This window comes from Hyla sarda, chromosome 4 (genome assembly GCF_029499605.1).
Source record: "Hyla sarda isolate aHylSar1 chromosome 4, aHylSar1.hap1, whole genome shotgun sequence".
Lineage (NCBI taxonomy): Eukaryota > Metazoa > Chordata > Amphibia > Anura > Hylidae > Hyla > Hyla sarda.
Window position 1 is genome coordinate 381952037 of NC_079192.1, and position 19751 is coordinate 381971787.

General features: G+C 42.4%; 1 long non-coding RNA gene across 1 annotated transcript; it reads left to right on the plus strand.

Annotated features, from left to right (window-relative positions):
• Positions 1-7141: 7141 nt before the first annotated feature.
• On the plus strand, positions 7142-18299 carry LOC130367094 (uncharacterized). The gene is made up of 3 exons (XR_008892073.1): positions 7142-7354; positions 9325-9412; positions 18158-18299. It is a non-coding gene; the product is annotated as an uncharacterized LOC130367094 (long non-coding RNA).
• The last annotated feature ends 1452 nt before the right edge of the window (positions 18300-19751 follow it).

Below are 19751 nucleotides of genomic sequence, written 5' to 3' on the forward strand. Positions count from 1 at the left end.
GATATGTGTTTTTTTTTCTGTGGGTCAATACGATTTAAATGATACCCATGGCTAGATACTTTTATATTTTTGTACCGCTTAAAAAAAAATCTAAAACTTTTTGTACAAAATCAGTAATATAAAATCACCCTATTTTGACCACCTATAAATTTTTCATTTTTCCGTATATAGGGCGGTATGAGGTCTCAATTTTTGCGCCGTCATCTGTACTTTTTTTAGATACCACATTTGCATATATAAAACTTTTAGATAATTTTTTTATAAAATTTTTTTAAATAAAATGTGACAAAAAAGCAGCATTTTTGGCCTTTTTTTATTTTTTATGTTTACGCCATTCACCGTACGGGATCATTAACATTATATTTTGATAGTTCGGACATTTACACACGCGGCAATACCAAATATGTTTGTTTAAAAAAAATTACGCTTTTTGGGGGTAAAATGGGAAAAACGGACAATTTTCATTTTTATTGGGGGAAGGGATTTTTCACTTTTTTTTGCTTTTTATTTTTACATTTTTTCAAGTTTTTTTTTTACACTTTTTATGTCCCCATAGGGGACTATCTATAGCAATCCTTTGTTTGCTAATACTGTGCAGTGCTATGTATAGGACACAGCACTGCTCAGTATTATCGGTGATCTTCTCCTCTGGTCTGCTCGATCTCAGACCAGAGCAGAAGACCCCATGAGACGTCCGGAGCCAGGAGAGGGGACCTCCGGCCACCATGCTTGATGATCGGATCGCAGCGGCAGAGCTGCGGGCAATCCGATCACCCATTCAAAGTACCGCAATGCCGCAGATGCCATGATCTGTATTGATCACGGCATCTGAGGGGTTAATGGCGGACATCCGCGCGAACGCGGATGTCGGCCATTACGGGTGGGTCCCCGGCTGCTAGCAGCCGGGACCTGCCATGTATGATGCGAGCACCGTTCCGATGCGAGCAGTCATACACAGGACGTAAATGTACGTAAATGTACGTCCTGGTGTGGGAAGTCCCACCAAACCAGGACGTACATTTACGTCCGTGGTCGTTAAGAAGTTAAAGGAGTACTCCACAGGCCAGTGTTTGGAATATTTAGTTCCAAATGCTATGTGCGTGCGCTGCAGGGGTTGGCCACGCTCCCTCGTGACATCACTCCACACACCCTCAATGGGAGGGGTGTGATGGCCGCCATGCCCCCTCCCATAGACTTACATTTAGGGGGCATGGTCTGATGTCATGAGGGGGCATGGCCGACCCCGGCAGCACGCACACAGCGTTTCAAACTAAATGTCACAAATGCTGGCCAGTGGAGTACCCCTTTAACCCTTTCCTTACCACATTATGATAACCTGACAGGGAACTTTGTAAGGCTTAGTACTGTCGATGTGCAGGGTCAAGAGGCGGCAAAATTAGCTTTCGCATAGGGTGGCAAAAATCCTTGCACCAGCCCTGACATTATATCACCGGAAATATGCAGGAAAATGCCATTTATGGGGTTAAAGAAATCAAGGCAGCAAATATAACACTCATAAGGTGAGAATCATATAACACCAGCGAGACAATATGAATTACAGGTCAAGCTCTTGTTAGGATTTTTCTGCAATTCTTTAATAAATCAGATATGACTGGGGTTTAAGGAGCAGCTAGAGCCATAAGATAACGTTTTATGTACTTCAAAGTCCTCAGACCTTATTTGGCCAGAATTTCCCACTGATGTCAACAAATTATTTCCTCCCAAACTAGTCGGAATATATGCTTGGATAGATGTGATCTGGCCTCTGGCTTTTCTTTTGTTCAAAGCTCCAGCATCTGTTGTGCAGAGGTTTTCCAGTCTTGTAAGGTTAGCGGCTTATGAGAACCAGTGACAATGACATCTGGTTATAAATACACACAATATTACTGGATTATTAACATGATCATATATCTACAGTACCCAGCACTTACACAATATAAAGAAAACAGTATCAAGCTAGCAATGTTAGACGTGGCAAACGACCTGTAGTAGACATAATAACAACACCACTGTGACATCCATACCATAAAGACAGGGCATGCAACTGCTACACATACTACAGCCACCACTAGGGGCAGCTCAAGGCTCAGTGATTTATACAGATTCAAATGAATTTTTTACTAGCCGTAAGAATCTATATACAACTAGTTCCCCCTAGTGGTGGCTGCAGGCAGCCACCATTTGTAATTTTATCATGTTAGTAAAACAGAACTCCCCCCTATACGGAAAACCAATGAAATGGTTCAACAGGTTTGGAAAATGTATGGCTGCTCTCTTTTAGAAGCATCACTACAGTTGGTAATGGGTTGTGTCGCTAATTGCAGCTCAGTTTCATTGAAGTGAAGAAGGCTGAGCTACAATACTACAGACAACCTGTGCGCTCTTTTTTTAGAAGAAAGCAACTGGTCACCTTTTCCTCTGTGCAAGTTTGGTAAATCTCCCCCAGTGGGTTCTCATGTGCCAATATGATGTATTTTTTAAGGATAATGCATAAGGTTGATCAACAATGAAAGGGGGCTATAGAGGAAAGATTCCCTTTAAAAAAAATATATTCACAGGTTTAGCTTTAAAAAAAAAAATATATATATATATATATATATTCAAAATGGCATCAAAATGGCACTCTCAAAACATAGGTCTGCAAAACCCATTCCGTAGTGCATATCCAATCTCCACAATTATTACAAATATTTCTCCTACTTTCCCCTTTCTCTAGTGGCTCAACACATTAAACTGGTACTTTTCCTCTCTGACCTTATGGCCTTTAGGCATCACATACAAAAAACTCCAATATGCATGCAGAGTCCAAACTTTCCACCGATGGCTTATTTCAAGGGAAAAAAATGAGCCGACTGTTGAATCTCAACATACCAGATTCATGTTCATCTCTAGTGTTGCTCGAATTCGCAAATATTCGCGAATAAAGCACTATATATTCGTAATTACGAATTTTTGTTTTTTTATTTTTTATTAATTTTTTTATGAAATTTTTTTTTTACAGTACACATCACAGTGATCATCCCTCTCTGCTTCCAGCTTGTGTGGTGTAAAGAAGGCTCTAATACTACTGTGTTAGACTGGCGTGCGAATTTTCGCATGTGCGAAAATTAGCATATGCAAATTTCCGCATATTCAAATGTTTCACATATGCTAATTTTTTTATATACTAATTTTCCCATATGCAAATTTTTGCATATGCGAATTCTCGCATATGCGAATTTTTGCATATGCGAAAATATACCGCGAATATTACAAATATGCCAATTTTGCGAATATATGACGAATATTCATCCATATATTAGCGAAATATCGCAAATTCGAAAATGCCTATTCATTTCAGGGGAGAAAAGCCATCACCAGAAGTTCATGGCAGCGGTTTATTCCACTCTACCCATTAGGCTCGGTTCAGACTACAGAATTTCCGCCTGCAATTCCGCTTTGAAATTGCAGGCAGAAATTCTGCTTACTAAAATGTATAGTATAGAGAATGGGGTTTCCGTTCACAAATTCCCACTACGGAATTTTTGAAGCAGAATTAGTGTACGGAAAATCTGCTTTACAATTTCCGCCTGAAGAATGGCGTTGCTCATTCTTCAGGCAGAAATACTCGTGGAGCACATTGCAGTCTATTGGGGACTGCAATGTCCTCGCAGTCCTAGCGCCGATTGAATCAGTCAACGATGGCCGCACTCGAAATCTCTAGACGGCAATTTTCCGTCTGGAAATTCTGCAGTCTTAACCTAGCCTTAGGAACACTTATACTCTCTGACAGGCCTGCAGAGGGTGGGGGTGGGGATAAGGTGTCAGAAGAAATAGATGTTGTATGAGCAATGAACCAAAAACTATTGGCTGAAAAGTCTGTCAGCTAATAATAATGTACCGTATTTTTCGCCATATAAGACGCTCCGGCATATAAGACATTTTTAAAGGGTGGAAATCTAGGGAAAAAAAGATTCTGAACCTTCAACCTGCGGACCTCCAGATATTGCAAAACTACAACTAGCAAGCCCGGACAGCCGTTGGCTGTCCGGGCATGCCAGGAGTTGTAGTTTTGCAACATCTGGAGGTCCGCAGGTTGAAGACCACTGGACGAGGTAATACTCATGTGTCCCCGCCGCTCCCGACCCGTCACCGCTGCCCTGGATGTCGCCCTCCATCGCACGGAGCAGACACCGAGGAGGCAGGTAAGGTCCCTCCCAGTGTCCTGTAAGCTGTTCGGGGCGCTGCGATTTCACCGTGGCGGTCCGGAACAGCCCGACTGAACAGCCAGGTTAGTGTCACTTTCGCTTCAGACGCGGTGGTCAGCTTTGATCGCCGCATCTGAAAGGTTAATACAGGGCATCACCGCGATCGGTGATGTCCGGTATTAGCCGCTGGTCCCAGCCGTTGATGGCCGCAGGGACCGCCGCGATAGGACAGGTTTTAATGTGTATTTGCCGTATAAGACACACCAACTCCCCCCCCCCCCCCCCACAGTTTTGGGGAAGAAAAAGTGTGTCTTATACGGCGAAAAATACAGTATATCCCTATACCGCACAGTGCAATATGTAACCATGCTACCCAGTGTACTTGAAAAATACAAATAAATAAATGGATTTAATTAAACACAAACAGAAAAGTACTGGAGGAGATTTACCAAAACTTGTGCAAAGGAAAAGTTGCTGAGTTGCCCATAGCAACCAATCAGATCGCTTGCTTCATGTTCCAGAGGCGTTTTCAAAAATGAAAGAAGCGATCTGATTGATTGCTATGGGCAACTCAGCAACTTTTCCTCTGGACAGGTTTTGATAAATCTCGTAGTAATGAGCTTTATATATTCCTTTTACTGTAGATTATGGTCTCTCACATCCAGCCCTGTCTCCAGTGACGCTCGCTGTCTAACTTCCCTACAAGTTCCCACACACTCTAGGGAGGATTTTATAGGAAAGTAATTCACTATACTTTCTGAATTAGAGATGAAATCAGAAACCGCTACAAACACAGCGAGAAGATACAGATTCCATCTATACTGTCTGAAAAATAAATACCGTATTTATCGGGGTATACCATGCACCGGCCTATAACACGCACCCTCATTTTACCATGGATATTTGGGTAAAAAAAGTTTTTTACCCAAATATCCTTGGTAAAATGAGGGTGCGTGTGTGCACGTGTATACCCCGATACACCCCCAGGAAAGACAGGGGGAGAGAGGCCGTCGCTGCCCGCTTTTCTCCCCCTGCCTTTCCTGGGGTCTAGAGCCCTGCTGCCGGCCCTTCTCTCCCCCTGGCTATCGGTGCCGCTGCCCGTTCTCTCCCCCTGACTATCAGTGCCGGCGCCCCATTGCCGCCGCTGATAGCCAGGGGGAGAGAAGCGGCGCCGGCAATGGGGCAGCGGCGCCGACAGCCAGGGGGAGAGAAGGGGCAGCGGCACCCATTGCTGGCGCCGCTGCCCCGTTGCCTCCCCCCATCCCCAGTTGAATAATTACCTGTTGACGGGGTTTCGACCGCGCTGCTTCAGGCCTCCGGTGTGCGTCCCCTGCGTCGTTGCTATGCACGGCGCGGCGCACTGACGTCATGCGCCGCGCATAGCAACGACGCAGGGGACGCACACCGGAGGCCTGAAGCAGCGCGGACCCGACCCCGGCAACAGGTAATTATGCAACCGAGGATGGGGGGAGGTAAGAATGGGTGCCGCTGCCCCTTCTCTCCCCCTGTCTGTCGGCCCCCTTCTCTCCCCCTGGCTATCGGCGCTGGCAATGGGGCGCTGGCACCGATAGCCAGGGGGAGAGAACGGGCCGGCAGCAGGGCTCTAGACCCCAGGGCAGGCAGGGGCAGAGAAGCCGGCAGCGCTGGCTGTCTCTGCACCTGCAAAGCCGCTGCAGTTCATTGATTTAAAGCGCCCGCTTTAAATCATTGAACTGCAGCGGCTTATCGGCGTATAACACGCACATAGACTTTAGGCAAAAAATTTTAGCCTAAAAAGTGCGTGTTATACGCCGATAAATACAGTACTGCCTGGCAAGTGCCAAATGTTTCATCATGCCATGGATGCCATTTCTAATTTTTTTTTCTCATTAACCCTTGAAGGACACAATCCATTTTGACCTTGAGGACACAGCTATTTTTCATTTTTGTGTTTTTTTCCTTCTAGCCTTTTAGGAGACATAACTGTTTATTTTTCCATCCACAGACTCATATGAGGACTTTGTGGGATAAATTGTACTTTGTGATGACACTTTAAATTTTACCATAAAATGTATGGCAAAAGAAAAAGATTACTATTTGGGGGTGAGGGGAACACTGGAGGAAAAAACAAACTTAGGGGATAAGTGTTAGATTGCACGGGGGGGGGTCACACCACTGGGGCCCCCCGTGATCTCCCAAACAGCGCCCCAGCTCCCTGCATGAAATGAGCATTTTCGGGCACAGCACGAAGCTGCGGCCGACACACCTCCTCCATGCAGTTCTATGGCAGAGCCAGAGATTGCCGAAAGCAGCGCCCCAGCTCTCCCATAGAACTGCATGTTGGGCGCCACTTCGTGCTGTGGTCGAAAATGCCCGTTTCATGCAGGGAGCCGGGGCCCCAGTGGTCAGACCCCCGCAATCTAACCCTTATACCCTAGGATAGGGGATAGGGGTGAGTTGTTACATCCCGGAGTTTAAAATGCTATCCTTGTTGACATGCTATTCTACTATGGTACTACTTTAAAAAAAAGTATAACTTTTTTTTAACAACATGGGTATTCTTCAGATTGGGGGGGGGGCTATACATTTTTTATTTTTCCGTATATGGGGCTGTATGAGGACTCTTTTTTTGCATCAAGATCTGTAGTTTTAATTAGTACCATTTTTGTTACAATATATTTAAATAGTTTGCACAATTTTGGACACGCTTTCCATTGTGTAAAAAAATTGTAAAAACACCAATAACATTTTCTGATTGAATAATAATAATAATAATAATAATAATAATAAATAGTGAAAATGGCAGTGTTACACTGTTTATTCAGCTCTCAGTAACCTCTATAGGACATACATAAATTGCAAAAAAATTTAAATTTCCCGACTACCTCAGGCCACCACAAGCAGTCTGAAAGAGGTTGGGAGGCCCTTGTTCCCAAGATGATTGCAGTTCTCATAGGTGGTTCCCATATCTATCAGCTATTTATGGGATATCTTGTGGATATGCCTTACATTTTGGAGACTAAAATACCCTTTTCAAAGTGAATCTCTCCAACAGGTCATGGGTCCAGCTCTTCTAATACTTGGCAATCAACTGATATGACTTAGGGAAGATCATGGAGACTATATCCTGACTCAGTTGGGAATTGGGAGTAGTGCGTCTCAGAAGTCTATCTGATGGCAGATGAAAGGTGAAAAAAAGATAGGATCAGACATGATTTCAATACGCTCAATACTTTGTTCTGCCAGAGGGGTTTATTGTCCTCCTATATTGAGAAAAACTATGGGGCAAACATTTATGATTTAGTTGGAAGGAAAAGTTGTTGGACGAATGCTCATTCAGCCAACAACTATTGAACATGACCAACTTTAATTTTCTAGAATGTTCCATAGGTTCATACTAAGTCTCATTTACATAGAGTTTGTGTGTCATTTTGTTTCTTTGTTGTCATTTATTTCCATTCTGGTGTATGTTTTATTGTGTACTTTTTTTTTTACAGTTATAGGCTCGCTTGACCTTTCAATACAAAAATTAAGAGCCAGCTCACCCTCTTTCCTGATGTGCCTGGTCACCACATGGCTGGAGCATTCATGCCTGGTGCACGCAATAAACTGGGCCTCTTTTGGTGGTTAAAGCTTCGTTTTAAAACATCCAGCACTACTTTTTCCTTTAAAATGTCTTTATTGGATTTCTAGCATTTAAAAGCAATAGTTCTCTTATGCACTTTGAGCAGTAGCGCTCTTAGACTTTTTTTTTTTTTTTCATGGAAGTCTCTTTTGCATTTTTAATTGTTCACTTTTATTTATTACTTTATTTTTTTTTAACTCAGAAGACAAGATAAGATAATGATGGATTGCATTAATACAGAAGAAAAGTAATAGAGACAGATGAGAGCAGAGTCAAAGCAGTGATAGAACAGATGTCATTTTGGTCAGTTATTGCTCTCCACTTTTCCATTGGGAATGCTTCCCTCTTCCCCTTTACTAAAATCCTTTCCTGTTTTGGATTAGTAATGAATGAGAGAAAAGCAGATCACCCGAAACTATCATGTGAATTTTGTTGCGCACTTCTTTGAACAATATGAACCATCTTGCAGAAGATTTGACAAAATACATTGGCTACATTTTGTGGCCTAATCACTATGGACAGAATGGCGAGCCAATACATGCAAGTATGAATGGGACTTTACGCCTCACAAAAGGGTACCTGACATGTAGTGCCTAAGGCAGGATATGTTTAAAGCTCCCAGGCAATCTCTCAGCCCAAGATTTGCTCTAAGACTGACGCAATCAAAAGATACATTTTAGGAAGTTGCCTAGACTTTGCAAGGGACTTACAGAAAAAAACGTCCTCTGGTCGCATCAGTCTCGGAGCAAGTCTTGGGCCATGACCTTTTTAACGTATCCATCAAATTGACGTGCCAAGTATTCTTTAACCCTGAGGAGAGAATTTACTAATGTGGCAGCCGAGAGGGAATCAAGGCTGCCTCAGTAGAGGGGAAAAGCCTGCGATATGGCAGGAAGCCGTAGATCCATTCTCTGTTATAGTCACTGTGGATTCTGTAACTTGGCACGCACAACAGTCCCAGGCTCTGTAGGGTGGCAAAATGGAGGGCATGGTCTGAACAGTGGTGATAGATGGTAATATTTCCCTTGAGGCACACCCTATTAAAGGGGTATTCCAGGAAAAAACTTTTTTTTATATATCAACTGGTTCCAGAAAGTTAAACAGATTTGTAAATTACTTCTATTAAAAAATCTTAATCCTTTCAGTACTTATGAGCTTCTGAAGTTAAGGTTGTTCTTTTCTGTCTAAGTAATCTCTGATGACACATGTCTCAGGAACCGCCCAGTTTAGAAGCAAATTTCCATATCAAACCTCTTCTAAACGGGGCGGTTCCCGAGACACGTGTCATCAGAGATTACTTAGACAGAAAAGAACAACCTAAACTTCAGAAGCTCATAAGTACTGAAAGGATTAAGATTTTTTAATAGAAGTAATTTACAAATCTATTTAACTTTCTGGAACCAGTTGATATGTAAAAAAAAGTTTTTTCCTGGAATACCCCTTTAAGTATAGAATGTCCTTGATGTTACTAGAACAGAAGATGAGCCAGACACAAAGGTGAAGTAAATATATTCTGTTTTTACTTTCTTCCAGGGTGGCTGAGGCACAGTCTTAGGCATAACAAGATTCAAAACAATATCCGTAGCAAGGGGATCGCCATTATGGACAGTGAGGTAGTAATGTGAGTAACAGTTAGTCTGTAGATCTTTTGTTCAAAAATATAAAACATTTACAACAATTATAAATGACACCATAACAATAATACAAACAACATACAATATATACAAGTAATGAGTCCATATAAGTCCTTAAATGTCCATCAAAGTATTTCCTGGTCCAGCCACATTCTCACCAAACACACCACTATAATAACAAGCACACAAATGTAAACTACTAAACACTCCTTAATAATAATAATCATCATTAGTCTGTATGCTCTGCTTCAGCACTTTCACAAACTAGCGCCAAGTGTTCTCTCCCTAAAGGATGTGTGCATGTGGTTGGCTTGCAGCAGAACACCAATAAAATGAGAAATACTCACTGCTTTCTGCAGAATGCAAGTCCTTGGAAAATCTGTGGCTTCGCAGACAAAGGGGGAAAGAAAAGTTGTTCAGTTGCTCATAGCAACCAATCAGAACAATTCTTTTATTTTTCAGAGGCCTTTTTAAAACTGAAAGAAGCGATCTGATTGGTTGCTATAAGCAACCGGTCAGCTTTTACTCGGCACTGATTTTGATAAATCTCCTGTAAAGTTTCTAGAACTGGTCTTTAACCCCTTAAGGACCTAGGGCGTATGGATACGCCCTGGCTTTCTGGTACTTAAGGACCCAGGACGTATCCATACGCCCATGGGAATTTCTGTCCCCGCTGCGCGCCGGGCAGGGACCGGACCGGGGTGCCTGCTGATATCGATCAGACCCCCCCATGTCGTCGATCGGCGCAAATCGCAAGTTAATTCACACTTGCGATTTGCGCCGATTCGGGTCTATGGGGACCCGATGAGCCGGAATAGAAGGGGGATCGCGGGTGTCCATGACACCCACGATCCCCCTGAAGCGATAGGAGTGAGGTGGCAGGGGTGCCACCCCTCCTATCCCTGCTATTGGTCATCAAGACGCGATGACCAATAGCAGATCGGGGGCGGGGGGCTTTACTTTCGGTTTCCCCGTCCTGCCCACCCACAATAGGCGGGGCAGAACGGGGAAACGACACAGGACCGGCGCCGAAGTCCACTCACCCATCGGCGATGGCAGCGGGCGACGATCGACAGCAGCAGCAGAAGCCGGTGAGTTGCTTAGCAACATCTGGAGGGCTACAGTCTGAGACCACTATAGAGTGGTCTCTAAACTGCAGCCCTCCAGATGTTGAAAAACTACAACTCCCAGCATGCCCAGAGAGCTGTTTAGGAATTCTGGGATTTGTAGTTTTGCAACAGCTGGAGAGCTACAGTTTGAGACCACTGCACAATGATCTCTATACTGTCGCTCTCCAGATCTTGCAAAACTACTACTCCCAGCATGCCCACATAGCAGTTTGCTGTCTGAGCATGCTGGGATTTGTAGTTTTGCAACATCTGGAGGTCCACAGTTTGGAGATCACTGTGCAGTGGTCTCTAAGCTATAGCTCTCCAGATGTTGCAAAACTGCAAATCCCAGCATGCTCAGACAGCAAACTGCTATGTGGGCATGCTGGGAGTTGTAGTTGTGTACCTCCAGCTGTTGCATAACTACATCTCCCAGCATGCCCTTCGGCGATCAGTACATGCTGGGAGTTGTAGTTTTGCAAAAGCTGGAGGCACACTGGTTGGAAAATACTGAGTTAGGTAACTGAATGTTTTCCAAACAGTGTGCCTCCAGCTGTTGCAAAAGTACAACTCCCAGCATGTACTGATCGCCGAAGGGCATGCTGGGAGATGTAGTTATGCAACAGCTGGAGGTACACAACTACAACTCCCAGCATATTTCATGGTCTGTCAGTACATGCTGGGAGTTGTAGTTTTGAAACAGCTGGAGGTTTGTCCCCCTATGTGAATGTACAGGGTACATTCACACGGGCAGGTTTACAGTTAGTTTTCTGCTTCAAGTTTGGGCTGCGGCAAATTTTTCGCCGCAGCACAAACTCCTAGCGGTAAACTCACTGTAAACACCCGCCAGTGTGAACGTACCCTAAAAACACTACACTACACTACACTAACACATAATAAAGAGTAAAACACTACATATACACCCCCTTACACTGCCCCCCCTCCCCCAATAAAAATGAAAAACGTATCATACGGCAGTGTTTCCAAAACGGAGCCTCCAGCTGTTGCAAATCACCAACTCCCAGCATTTCCGGACAGCCACTGACTGTCCAGGTATGCTGGGAGTTTAGCAACAGCTGGAGGCACCCTGTTTGGGAATCACTGGCGTAGAATACCCCTATGTCCACCCCTATGCAATCCCTAATTTAGTCCTCAAATGTGCATTGTGCTCTCTCACTTCAGAGCCCTGTCGTATTTCAAGGAAACAGTTTAGGGTCACATATGGGGTATTTCCGTACTCGGGAGAAATTTGGGGGGCTTTTTTTTCTTTTACCCCTTATGAAAAGGAAAAGTTGGTCTACACCAGCCTGTTAGTGTAACATTATTTTTATTTTTTAAACTAACATGCTGGTGTTGCCCCATACTTTTTATTTTCACAAGCGGTAAAAGCAAAAAAAGACCCCCAAAATTTGTAACGCAATTTCTCCTGAGTACGGAAATACCCCAGATGTGGGCGTAAAATGTTCTGCGGATGCACAACAAGGCTCAGGAGTGAGAGCGCATTGTGTACATTTGAGGCCTAAATTGGTGATTTGCACAGGGGTGGCTGATTTGACAGCGGTTCTGACATAAACACAAAAAAGAAATACCCACATGTGACCCCATTTTGGAAACGACACCCCTCAGGGAACGTAACAAGGGGTATAGTGAGCCTTAACACCCCACAGGTGTTTGACAAAATAGTTGGATGGGAAAATGAGAAAAAAAAATTTTTCGGTAAAATGCTGGTGTTACCCTATATTTTTTATTTTCACAAGGGAAAATAGGAAGACAGACCCCCAAAATTTGTAACCCCATTTCTTCTGAGTAAGAACATACCCCACATGTGCATGTAAAGTGCTCTATGGGCGAACTACAATGCTCAGAAGAGAAGGAGCGCCATTGGGATTTTGAAGAGAAAATTTGTCCGAAATTGAAGGCCACGTGCGTTTACAAAGCCCCCATAGTGCCAGAACAATGGACCCCCCCCCCCCACATGTGACCCCATTTTGGAAACTACATCCCTCATGTAATGTAATAAGGGGTACAGTGAGCATTTACGCCCCACAGGTGTCTGACAGATTTTTGGAACAGTGATCCATGAAAATGAAAAATTACATTTTTCATTTGCACAGCCCACTGTTCCAAAGATCTGTCAAATGCCAGTGGGGTGTAAATACTCACTGCACCACTTATTAAATTCTGTGAGAGATGTAGTTTCCAAAATGGGGCCACACGTGCGGGGGTCGACTGTTCTGGCACCACAGGGGGGCTTTGTAAACGCACATGCCCCCCGACTTCCATTCCAAACAAATTATCTTTCAAAAAGCTCAATGGCGCTCCTCCTCTTCAGAGCATTGTATTGTGCCAGCAGAGCACTTGATGTCCAAACATGGGGTATTTCCATACTCAGAAGAAATGGGGTTACAGATTTTGGTGGTCATTTTCTCCTATTACCCCTTGTAAAAATGTAAAATTTGGGGAAAACACAGCACTTTAGTGAAAAAATTATATTTTTTTATTTACACATCCAACTTTCACAAAAAGTCGTGAAATACCTGTGAGGTGTAAAGGCTCACTGTACCCCTTGTTACGTTCCTTGAGGGGTGTAGTTTCCAAAATGGTATGCCATGTGTTTATTTATTTTTTTGCTGTTCTGGCACCCTATGTGCTTCCTAAATGTGACCTGGGGTGTAGTTTCCAAAATGGTATGCCATGTGGGGTTTTTCTGCTGTTCTGGCACCACAGGGTCTTCCTAAATGTGACATGCCCCCCAAAAACCATTTCAGCAAAATTCACTCTCCAAAATCCTATTGTCGCTCCTTCCCTTCTGAGCCCTCTACTGCGCCCGCCGAACACTTGACATCCACATATGAGGTATTTCCTTACTCGAGAGAAATTGGGTTACAAATTTTGGGGGGATTTTTCATCTATTACCCCTTGTAAAAATTCAAAAACTGGGTCTACAAGAACATGTGAGTGTAAAAAATGAAGATTTTGAATTTTCTCCTTCACTTTGCTGCTATTCCTGTGAAACATCAAAGGGTTAAAAAACTTTCTGAATGTCATTTTGAATACTTTGAGGGGTGCAGTTTTTATAATGGGGTCATTTATGGGGTATTTTTTTTAATAAGAAAGCCCTTAAAATCCACTTCAAAACTGAAGTGGTCCCTGAAAAATTCAGATTTTGAAAATTTTGTGAAAAATTGGAAAATTGCTGCTATATTTTGAAGCCCTCTGGTGTCTTCCAAAAGTAAAAACATGTCAACTTTATGATGCAAACATAAAGTAGACATATTGTATATGTGAATCAATATATAATTTATTTGGAATATCCATTTTCCTTATAAGCAGAGAGCTTCAAAGTTAAAAAAAAAATGAAAAATTTTCAATTTTTTCATCAAATTTGGGATTTTTTCACCAAGAAATGATGCAAGTATCGACAAAATTTTACCACTAACATAAACTAGAATATGTCACGAAAAAACAATCTTGGAATCAGAATGAAAGGTAAAAGCATCCCAGAGTTATTAATGCTTAAAGGGACAGTGGTCAGATGTTCAAAAAATGGCCGGGTCCTTAAGGTATATTTGGGCTGGGTCCTTAAGGGGTTAATGTGCACTGGCAGATTCAAAAACTTTTTACATGTTTTATATGAACATCTTAGCAAAACATTAACCTTTCTTATATACTTCATAAAAAGTTTGTCTCTTCTTTTCAGAGAAATCATTGCTTATATATATAAAAAAAAAAAAAGAACATAATCCTGTACGGCTACAGCATTTTCTGTGTCCCAGCTGAAGCACAAACTGGGACAAAGGCTAGTAAGTATGGGGGGGGGGGACTAGCCTCCTCTGTGCTCACTCCTGTCATGTCTATTAGACTCCTGTCTGAACACAGAGAGGAGGGGGTTACAGAGCAGCCTGGAGTGATTGGATGAAGAGACCCAACACAGCACAGCAGAAGAAAGTGAATGCATGGTGAGTGATGGCAGGCTCAGTGCTTGCCTTGGTCGCACCCTTTCTGAGAAGTGGACATCAGAATAAGTGAGCAGCAGAACAAAGGGATTTGTGAGCCAAATACAGAAGCTAGACACATAAAAAAAAATAAAAAAATCTGAATAACCTAGAGAGTAACATAAAGAAGCATTATATCTATCATATGACATAGGCTCCTCTTGTCCCTACAGTCTCTGTCCCTTTTTTTTCTCTCTCTCAGAAATTTGGACTAAATCTTTGAGATTTAATTTAAAACTTATAACGCTGGTCCTCTTCAGAGTAGAAGAGGTTGCAAAAAGAAATGATTAACAATGGTCCCCTTCAGTAGATCATCTCTAGCAGAGACTTAATACCTTCTCTGGCAAGGAAAGGTGCTCTGAATTAACTAAATTGGTTTCCTCTCTAATAAACACACATTGATTAAGTACATCGTTGGTACATTGTTTTGACTATTTGGCTGAGCACCAATGTAAAGTCCGGCACCAGAAAGAAGACTAGGGCTGGGACTCAATACATCACACGTCCTCTCAGTCAATTGCTGGCCAAGGTGGGACACCGCTGCAGTTAGGGATTTGTTGAGCTGCAGGGGACCACAGCAGTAATATTGGAGGCACCTGGGGAGCGCAAGATTGAAGTAAAGGTTTAGTTCTTTGTTGTTTTTTTGTTTTTTTAATAAGGAACAGGCTGGGCATCTTAAACAAACAAAAAAAACACCCTACCACCAGAATACCCCCTTATTACTGCAGACCTATGTCTGTGCCACTTTGGGCAGGGATGGAGTGCAGCCCTGAACTTGCCCACTCCCTCTGTCCCTGCCTACTTGCATACCCACCCTAGGAAGCGGGTCCACAATCACGGTGCCGGTCCCTTCCTAAATAAGTGACGGACAGTCAATGGTCAAAACAATAAACTACAAAAACTTACAAAGATCGGGAACAGCTTGAGGCACACAAAAACTAACAGAAATAAACCTAAACACACACACACACTGAATACGTAGTCAACGAGCCGAGTCCAAGCCAGGAGGGAACGTAGTACAATAACAGAGAGCCAAAGGGTAGTCAAAAGCCAAGCCAAAAAAGTAACAGAACCAGAATAGAAAAATATAGGTACAGAGATTGCTAGTCACAGTCAGAACTTTCACAGGCAAGGCATGACTGAGAAAGACTTCCTTATATATTCCTATTCAGCTAGTAGGAGGATTCTAAGTTGCTCAGCAAGCTGAACCACACCCAGAAGCACAGAGGCGTAGTCCCAGCAACAAAATAACAGGGCTAGAAAGCATTAACCCTACGGGTTCTGGCGGAATCAGTCATCACAGTCTGACAACCAAATTATCAGCCCCACAAGGTATACAGTAAGATACTGCAATAAGACTGACATGCTAGTCTTAATTAAAGTACAGTTAAATGTACCAAATTTAAGAGGTGCTTTAAAAAAAATAGGAATGGATTTGTGTGATAAGATACACCAATTTGTGGTGCCATGGGTAGAGATGAGCGAACTTTATAAAAATTTGATTCGGCCAATTCGCCAAACTTTCCTAAAAAAAAAAATTTCGGGACAAATTTATTTGCAATGAATCTATATTAAATACAGCTATTTCTGGCCTACAGAGAGCCTCAATAGGGGTATAAAACACTTTGCTGTGTTCTAACACACATATGGAGTGTGCTAGGGTAGTAAAATAATACTGTTATTCAATATGACATGCAGATTACAGGCATCGCTATTAGAATCACTGCCACAGAACGGCACAATGACAGAGGCTGGAGGTGGCATCAGTATGAGGAGACCATATAGTGGCTGAATGACAGCGTGGAGGTGTTGGCAGCACGAGGAGACCCTAGAGTGGCTGAATGACACAGCGTGGAGGTGTTGGCAGCATGAAGAGACCATATAGTGGTTGAATAACACAATGTGGAGGTGTTGGCAGCATGAGGAGACCATATAGTGGCTAAATGACACAGCGTGAAGGTGCTGGCAGCATGAGGAGACAAAATAGTTGCTGAATGACACAGCCTGGAGCTGGCAGCAGCATGAGTAGACACTAGGGCTTTACAATCCCTAAGATTAAAAGATTCATTTTGAAATTTCAATTGAAGATTTATGGAAGCTAGTGCTATCATAAACATGTTTAGGCCCAGGCCAAGTAGCATCAGTAAACCATATATTGGCTGAATGACACTGCCTGGAGTTGGCAGAAGCATGAGGAGACCATTGAAATTTTAGACTTTTAAATTTTAGACTTAATTTTTAAATTAAAATTTAAACTCCCAAGTTTTGGTGCCTTGGGCCCCAGCGTGTGGGTACAAAGGACCAAATTTAACCCCTTAACGACCAAGGACGTATATTTACGTCCTTGGCCGGCTCCCACGATATAACGCGGGGTCATGCGGTGACCCCGTGTCATATCGGGTCGGTCACGGCATGTAACTGAAGCCGGGACCCGGGGCTAATAGTGTGTGGCAGCAATCGTGGTGCCGCGCACTACTAAACCTTTGGACTCGACGTTCAAAGTTGAACGCCGCGTCTAAAATGAAAGTAAAAGCTTCCCGGCTGCTTAGTGGGGCTTATCGGGACCACCACAGTGAAAATACAGTGTCCTGATCAGCTAGGGTACGAGCGGAGGTCTTCTTAACCTTCCTCCGATGCGTCCATTTAGCAATTCGAAGATGACATTTTCCTGCATATGGTTATGATTTTTTCCAGAAGTACAACAAAATCAAAGCTATGTAAGTCGGGTATCATTTTAATCGTGTGGACCTACAGAATAAAGATAAGGTGTCATTTTTCCTTAAAAATGTACTGTGAAGAAACGGAAGCCCCCAAAAGTTACAAAATTGCGTTTTTTCTTCAATTTCGTCGCACAATGATTTTGTTTCCCATTTCCCCGTAGTTTTTTGGGTAAAATGACCGATGTCACTGCAAAGTAGAATTGGTGGAGCAAAAATAAGCCATCATATGGATTTTTAGGTACAAAATTGAAAGGGTTATGATTTTTAAAAGGTGAGAAGGAAAAAATGAAAGTGCAAAAACAGAAAAACCTTTGGTCCATAAGGGGTTAACAAGGAGTTACATGTCACATAACAGCAAAATGAGAGAGCCTTGAGGTGGTAGCAGCAGCATGAGGGCCATGCCAACTGAGGGTTGAGTCTGAGGAACCCACCCACTGTTGACTGGGGGTGTCGGATGTCACTTGAGATGAAGTGGTGACCGAGTAAACCAATCAATCATGGCTGCTGGGTTGCTGGTCGAGACACGACTGCTAGCTAACACCTGGAGCACAGACCTCTCACTACGACTCCGACACGCCCCTACTCTGCTGCGACCTCTGCCTGTGGCTGATGATTTTAGGCCTCTACTACTCCACTGTGCACGTCCTGGCCCTACTCTGCCTGACATACTTATTGCGTATATGAGAGGAGTACAATATCACTACGCTTCACTACGCTTAAAACAGTATTTGTCTAGAACAGTAGCAGGTGTGTATTATTGGCTGTCCTTTCACAGTATATAGACCCTTGACAGATTAACAGGTACAAAATAGTACACTGCTTAGATGTAGGCATGTGGTATGCACTTTTGAGCGCAGAAAAATGTGCTACAGTATGCTTAAAAATATGTATTTTTACCTGTGTCCCAGATTCCAAAATTCCTTCAGAATCAGAAAATGTAAGAATACCACCTGACATTCAAAATAACAAAAATAATAAATACGTTCTCTGAAGAAAAGGATCCTTCATTAGATGACAATATGAGTATTGTGTGTTCCAGTGACATTAGCTCAGCAGTAGTGTTGAGCGGCATAGGCCATATTCGAATTCGCGAATATTCGCGAATATATGGACGAATATTCGTCATATATTCGCGAATATTCGCATATTCGTTATATCCTCGTTTTATTTTCGCGTATGCGAAAATACACGTATGCGAAAATTCACATATGCGAAAATTCACATATACGAAAATTTGCATATGCGAATTTTCGCATATGCGAATTTTCGCACGCCAGTCTCACACAGTAGTATTACAGCCTTCTTTACACCACACAAGCTGGAAGCAGAGAGGGGTGATCACTGTGATGTGTACTGTGAAGGAAAAAAAAAAAACGAATATTCGTAATTACGAATATATAGCGCTATATTCGCGAATAATATTCGAATTGCGAATATTCGCGAGCAACACTACTCAGCAGAGGAACAGGAAAACATGATACAACTTAATTCTGCAACTGAAGAACCACAACAAAGAATGAACAACTTAAAGCCTACTGGAACTGAGGAACTTCTAAATGGTAAATCTACCACCTGGGATAGTCAGTCCTTGGCAATATTCATTTTATTGCCGGTATCAACATGGCGATAATGCTGTGAGAGTAACTCAAGGATAGCCACGTTTCCTACAATACACGGTCAACCAATCTTTATAATCAGTCATCTGCATTTGCAGTGCCAAATTCCTATAATACAAACCAGCCTTACTTGGATTTCAATGGACAGATTCAAGCACAGATGTATTCAGTTTCTGGCCCCTTTGGTGCCAATTTGCCATACAATTATGCAGATCTATCCTCTTCTTCAAATCAGAATACAGTGCCAAATCCATACTCTTATAGTTCTACTGGAAATACAGGCTGGCCATGGAGTTCTTGGCAATAATGGAGAAAACATGATGAAAGATGAAACAAGATGAAAAGATCAAACAAGACAATGATCTCTGGATTCAATATCAGAATTTTTAATTGCAAAAAAATTACAGTTGATTACTTGCAGTTGCACTATTTACGCCAATGACATTTGTAGTTTTTGGCACATTTCTTAACTGTGCTAACTTTTTTGTATGTTTTTGCATTATTATATCTAAAGTTAACATGCCTTGCCAGTATTTTTATAAGCAAAATACTTATTTTAAATCTTTTTCCATTTTTTATACAAGAGTTTTCCTTGGGGCACTTGCTTAAAGTATCTATAACCATTTTATATATTTGTTAGGAGTCACAATATATGATTGTGTTGTTTTGTAATTGTTATTTATATTTGAAAGATTTTGTGATTTAAATAATTGTTATGTGTTTGCTGTCTTGCATTAGAAAACTGAATTGACACTTTTCAGCTCTCAAGTGAAAAATGAAGTCAGCACCCTTATCATCTGTTGAGCTTCGATTAATAGTTAGTTTAAGAAAACATGCGCTTTGAAAAAGTTTGGGGGGTTTGGTGTTCCCCAACAAAGGGGGAAAA